The following is a 7,467-nucleotide window of genomic DNA, read 5'->3' as shown; positions in this document are numbered from 1 at the left end:
ACTTAGTAAGTAGACTTTAAATAAGCTTTTATAAATATGTTCAGAGAACTAAAGGAAACCAAGTTTAAAGAATTAAATTTGCTTTACCAAATAGATAATAGTAATACAGTGAGAAAGCATTTTTATAAAAAATTAAATAGAAATTTTGTAGTTAAAAAATACAATAAGTGAAATGAAAAATTCACTAGAGGGTCTCAATATCAAATTTGAGCAGACAGAAGAAAAGAACTAGCAAACTTGAAGATACGTTAATAGACATTATTGTCTAAGGAACAGAAAAAAAAGAAAGAAGAAAATTTTTAAAAAGCTTAAGCTATTGAAAGCCAAAGACAGAAATAATCTTGAAAGCAACCAGAGAAGAGACTTCTCATGTACAAGTGGTCTACCATGAACTTAATAGCTGACTACTCATCAGGAACCATGGAGGCCATAAAACAGTGTTGAAAGGAAAGAGGGGGAAAAAAACCATTCTGTCAACCAACAGTCTTAAACCAAGGAAATTTATCTTTCAAATAAATTGAAAGTAGAAGGATCAAAAATATATACCATGTTTGCATACAGTACCCAAAGACCACAGGAATGGTTAAACCAATAGCAGAAAAAATAACTTTAATGCAAAAAACATTACTACAGTCAAGGTGGGAAATTTATAACGATAAAACAGCTAATTCTTCAGGAGTATGTAACAATTAAAGACAGATATATACCTAACATCAGAGCCCCAAAATGTATGAAGCAAAAACTGTCAGAATTTAAAGAAGAATAAGTTCACTAATAACAGTTGAAAATATCAATATTCTACTCTCAGTAACTTATAGAACAACAGACAGAACATAAACAAGGATGAAGGAAAAAACAACAGCACTATCAACCAACTTAACTGACATCTGTAGAACTCTATCCAATAACAGCAGAAGATACACAGATTCTTCATATGCACATGCACTGTTCTCCAGGAGAGTGCATTTTCTGTGCCATGAAACAAGTTTAACAATTTTAAAGAGACTGAAACTGTATAAAGTATGTTTTCAAAACACACTGGAATTAAATTAAATATTTATTGCTCAAACCAGCAATAAATATATTTTATGGTTTTATTTTTAAGTTTATTTATTTATTTTTGAGAGAGAGATAGAGAGAGTGAGCAGGGGAGGGCCAGAGAGAGAGAATCCCAAGCAGACTCCACACTATCATCACGGAGCCCAATGTGGGACTCAAACTCACAAATCATTAGATCATGACCTGACCTGAATCGAAGAGTCTCTGAACCAACCAGATGTCACCTAACCAGGACACTTTTAAGAGGGGCTCAATACTGATAATTACACCAAGCCAAAAGGCATAAATGAAAACTAACTTGAGCAAATCAAGGCATGTGTTCATCCTGCCTTTAGTAGGGAATCCACCATACAGCTTCCCATAGTTCCTCTACTCTGCTTCAGTTATGTCCATAGTGAAACCTACCTCACCCTGTAGACTTTCAAGTGTGTGACACATCTTCTGGAACAATTTGAGTTGGGGTATTCAACTTTATTTTCAAATGAATTAATCTTAAATTCACTATGCCCTGTCCTTATTTTAAAAAATACTTAAACACACTGTTAGTGAGAATTTTTGACTTTTGAATTAAACCCACATGACAAAAGATGGGCTTTGGGAAATTTTAAAGAAAAGCTTGGTTTTTCCCTTTGTTACATTTGGGTACTGACTTTGTCTTGGCCTGGGGGATGCTTGGCATTTTAAAATGGTTAATATCTAGTTATAGTGTCTGCCTGGAAATTCCATTCTTTTCTAGAAATATATACTATTCCAAATTTCAAACATCCTAAAATCCTGATATGATAAATAAGAGGTGGAATGGAATATGTTCCACTTTTCTCACCTATTATTTTGCTTACAGGGGTGAATTAATGAAGCCTGCTTGTATGAAGGCGATTTTTAAAGTTTATTTATTTATTTTGAGAGGGAGAGTGCACTCATACACAGGGGAGAGTCAGAGAGAAAGAGAGGGAGAGAGAGAATCCTGAGAAGCCTCCACAATGTGAGTGCCAGAGACTAATATGGTTCTCTATCCCATGAACCATGAGATCTTGACCTGAAATCAAGAGTCAGAAGCTTAACTGACTGAGTCACCCAGGTGCCCCTGGAGGGGATTTTTTTAGCAAAAGTATTCCATCCTAAATGTTTGAGCATAAAAGAGACAAAGGAAATGTGAATATCTGACCATATCTACTCTTCTTCTAAACTCCTGACCATTGTTTGTGAGAGGAAGCAGTCCGAATATTTTTGTGATCCATTTAATGTGCTACTAGAACTAACAGTCTACCTCCAAATGATTTTTGATTTTGTATTCATCAGCAGTAAACCAGAGAAGTAAATCAGCAGGAAAAATATAGATATATCTATATATATATANAAATAATATAGAAATAAATGTGTGCAGTGTGGGGACTGGCTAAGCAAATTCAAAGTCTATAGATCAGGCCACCAGGAAGGGACAGTCAGAAGCAGACTGAAACTCCATGGGCACAGGCCAAAGCTGTTGGGAATCCTCTCTCTTTCTTTCCCTTTTTCTTTCTGTGTCTCTAAAAAGTCTCAATCCTGCTTTCAAGGTTTTCCATCTGATTAGGTCAAGTCCAGTGAGGATAACCTCTCTAACTTAAATTCAACTGATTGGGAACTTTACATCTTCATAACAGCACCTATATTAGTGCTTGATTAAATAATTAGGAACAGTATCCTAACCAAGTTCACACATCAAAATTTCACCACAATCTATCCTTTGTCAACTTAGCACCCATATATATCTCCTTAAACTATATTTAATCTCCAAATAAATATAATAGCAAAGTTATATTTCTGCATAACTTGATACAACTAACCTACCTACAACCAAAAACACACCAACACTTTCCCCAGATGACTACACAAAGTCTTTGGGTGCTATTCATTCATCTTGATACCTTATTACTTAAATAGTGAGATATAAAATTAACTACTATCAGCATATTTTTATTAGATGAGGTGATAATGAGAAAAAATATTTGTATGCACATACAAAAATATTCACACCAAAATAAAGAAGAAATATTCATAACTATTAGTCCTCATTTCTGAAATTGGCCTCATGGTTGATACTGGTATTTACAAATATGCCCTCACGAATCATTTAATATTTTCTTTACTCCCAGTAAGCATTTCAGCTGATGAGGTGAACCAGATGCTTTCCTGATAGGTGACTGTAATCAGCAGTCCTGCCTGAATTGTGTTGTTGAAGTTTTCTGTTGGCTTTAATCACAGGAGATGAGAGTATTAAAAGACGTATTCCAGATATACTTTTTCTTACCTCCATTGTGGAATAGTAGTCCAGTTTCTCCTCGGTAATCAGGATTAGTCAACTCAGCCAGCACAGTGACTCTTTTTTGGCCTATTGATTCAGAAGCATGAGGAGCCCAAAATGGCTGGCTGCCTGTCTCATCTTTCAGTTTTCAATGAAATCATTGTTATGCCCCTTGGTGGAAGCATTCCTTTCTTTGGAACTTATACCTCTAGACCAACACAGTCTAAGGTCAAGAGATGGGAACCAAGATTTTGCTAGGTATTATCAATTAACTGGTGTCATAGCTGAGTCTTTACAGGGTATTTGTCTTCTTTGGTCCTGGTTCCTATAAAAAGTTATCAGAGATGGTGGGGGGTGTGGCTGAAACAATAAACATATATTTCTCAAAGTTCTAGATGATGGAAAAGTCCAAGGTTAAGGTGCTGGCAGTGTCTGCTGAGAGCCCACTTACAGGTTTTCAAATGGATGTCTTCTCATTGAATCCTCATTATAGAGGAGAGAAGAAGAAAGAAAGAAAGAAAGAAAGAAAGAAAGAAAGAAAGAAAGAAAGAAAGAAAGAAAGAAAGAAAGAAAGATCTTTTCTTTACTAACTACACTAATTCCATCATGAAGGCTCCACTCTCATGACCTAATAACTTCCTGAAGTCCCTCCTAATACCATCATAGTGGGGTTAATATTTCAACATATGAATTTTAGGTGAATACATTTAGTCTATACTACTTTCTATCATTCTATTAAGAAAGCTGTTATGGAATAACAAGGAACATAGTAACACCAATAAATTCCATGAGTGTGGGTCCATTGTCATAGTTTATTTGTTGAAGCAATCCAATGTAATCACCCCTTCACCAGGTAGCTGCCTGATCACCATAGGAACTGATGCCATATTGAGGACTCAGTGTAGCTCTCTGCCACTGGAAGATGGGGCTCTCAGCATTGGCTGTGGCCAAATTGGCCTATTTGAGTGAAAGTCCATGTTGCTGAATCTATATACAACCTCTTTTCTTCCCAGCATGGCCTATCGGTCAATGCCATAAGTGGCTGAAGAAAGAGGCTGTCTAGTGTCCCAATCATGAGTCTTATTGTCTACTTACTTACTAAAATTCATCTCTTCTGAGGTCATCTGTTGGTAAGCATTCACATGGGACATATTTGTCTTCCTTCTGTACACATATGGAAAATTCTTTCCACATACATCTTCCTTAGACCACCTTGTTGCCAATATTCCAACTGTATCTCTTCCAGGTCTCAGATCACCCTGTCATACCACTAGCCACAGCCCATGAAATAGAACAGACTCAAAGGTTTGGACATCTTTCCTTCCATGTAAAATGGCCGTGGGCATAGAATACCTTCCCTTTTTTGGATTGGAAAGGTGATCAAGATTTCTGTGGAATAAATATGACATAAGTCTAAAGAGTTTTATACAAGGGGTGGAAGTGGGAGTGAGTAGGTGTCGCTATAAAAAGACAATATAATATATCCTAATGGTATGGGAACTAATCTATATCTTGATTGTATTAATACTTATACCTTGCCTATATATTGTACCATCATTTTGTAAGTTGTTACCTGTGGAAGAAATTAATTAAAGGATACATGAAATTTATTTCTCTGTATTATTTTTTACAAGTTCATATGAATCTACAGTTATATAAAAATAAAAATTCTTAATTAAAACATCCATGCTTTTCCAATTAAAAACATGCAGAGAAAAAAGGATCAAATTAAATTGATTTCAAACTGAATTCTATACCCAGGGCAACTATATTTTTAAAGAAGAAAATATAGTGATGACATATTTAGGTTAATAAAATCTGAAATCTAATGCCAAATGATCCTCTTAAAGGAAATTATAGGCGATGGAAAAAGATCCTAGAAGGAAGTTCTGATTTAAAGAAAGAAATGTGAGTAAAAATGTACACATAAAACAATTTAAATATTGCCTAACGTGTGGGTAGAACACAAAAGATAAAAATAAAGTCCTGGACAACTATAGCATAAAATGTAGCAGGAAGAGTGTGCCTAATTTGAGTTAGGATATCCTATGTACTCATGTTATCTTTGATGAAGTAAAGATTTCATTACTTTTAAGCCTGAGAAGCCTCAGGAACCTTCATTAAAATAAATGATGGTGAGTATTCAATACATTTAATTTTGGATCTAAAATGAAAAGGGTGTGATTGAGGGTAGGCGAATAGTGTAAAAATCTTAAATACTGTGACAAAAGAGAAAGAATGAAACTAGAAAATGAAAAATGGAAGGAGAGAGGAAGGGGAAATAGAACTACTTCACTGACTATTATAGAGGTAATAGGCAAAGGAGAAGGGCATTCAAAACAGCTAAACCAGAGGGTAAAATGTATTCTAAAATGAAATTAAACAAACAAACAAACAAAAAACAAAGAAGATATACCACATAGAGAAAGTTGGGACCTAGTACCAAAGTGAGTCTTATTATAAAGTTTAAGAAAATATTTTTAAATAGGCTCATAATGCAGAACCCAATTTTATGTTCTATTGAAACTCCCATAAAACCAAGTGATCCAAAAAGGTGAAATATAAAAGTAACCATAAAGATATAGAAGGTAAATGAAAATATAAGAAAGCAGGGTTTGAAATCCTGACATTGGACAAGGTAGCAATCAGCTATCAAGTATCTGAACATGACCAGCCACAACTACAAACAAAAGATATAACAGTTAGAATATCTAGAAATATTCTAAAGCATACAACCATCAGCCATACAAAGCAGAAACTCTAGGAGATGAAAGAAGACAGAGATATAAATATATAAATATGAGAAACTTTAACAAACCAATACTAGGACAAAATAAATCTAGAAAACAAAAAAATAAATAAAGGAAAAATAAAACCCACTTAACAGTAGAATGAGGTAGGTCTTATGGATATATATTGAATATTAATTGCTCATAATTAAAAATATACTTTCTAGGGGTCCCTGGGTAGCTCATTAGGTTAAGTACCTGACTCCTGGTTTTGACGCAGGTCATGACCTCACAATTAGTGGGATTGGGCCCCAAATCAGGCTCTGCGCTGATAGTATGGAGTCTGGTTGGGATTCTCTTTCTCTTCTTGTCTCTCTGCTGCTCCCCCACTTGTGTGCATGCTCTCTCTCTCTCCAAAAAAAAAATAAAAGAATATATTTTCTTCTCAAATAGACATGGAACAGCAGCAAAATTAACCACTTATTTGGTTACTCATTGATATTAATAATATCAAATTTTTAGAGTAAAAATTTCATGAATAGTACTTTGACCATAAGTATAAAACTAGAAAATAAAAAAAAAATTCAAGGTGCAAGGGGTGCCTGGGTGGCACAGTTGCTTAAGTGTCTGACTTCAGCTCAGGTCATGATCTCAGCATCTGAGAGTTCCAGCCCCATCTCGAGCTCTGTGCTGACAGCTCAGAGATCTGGAGCCTGCTTCAGATTCTATGTCTCATTCTCTCTCTACTCTACTGCACTCACACTCTATCTCTCTCTCTCAAAAATAAGTATGCATTAAAAATATTTAAAAAGAAAATTCAAGAGGCACCTGAATGACTCTGTTGGTTAAGCATCCAACTGAAGCATCAGGTCATGAACTCACTGTTTGTGAATTTGAGCCCTGCATCAGGCTCTATCCTGACAGCTCAGGGCCTGGAGCCTGCTTCAGATTCTGTGTCTCCCTCTCTCTTTGCCCCTCCCTTACTTGTGCTCTGTCTCTCTTTCTCTTAAAAATAAATAAAACATTCAAAGTTTCAAAAATTAAAAAAGTCTCTTCCAACTGAAAACTTAAAAATTCTTCTATTAACTAATACAGTGATGAAAGGGAGATATAAAAATTGCCAAAATTAAAAAAAATCAAATCTAATTTAAAATTATATTTAAAAGTGTATAGGATATATTTAAAGCATATCAGAAGAAAATTTATATTCTTAGTTATATTAATAAAAATTTAATTTTAATTAATAAAAATTTAAAAATGCAAATACAAATTGAATTCTCACTCAAAAACTAGAACAATGAAATAGACCAAAAGAAAGCACACAGTAAGTGTAATAAAGATAAAAGCAGAAATTAATTATGTAAAGCATTTAAAAACAGTAGATATAATAATGAAACC

The sequence above is a fragment of the Crocuta crocuta genome, unplaced genomic scaffold, assembly GCF_008692635.1.
Source record: "Crocuta crocuta isolate KB4526 unplaced genomic scaffold, BGI_CrCroc_1.0 scaffold355, whole genome shotgun sequence".
Lineage (NCBI taxonomy): Eukaryota > Metazoa > Chordata > Mammalia > Carnivora > Hyaenidae > Crocuta > Crocuta crocuta.
This window is presented reverse-complemented; position numbering follows the sequence as displayed.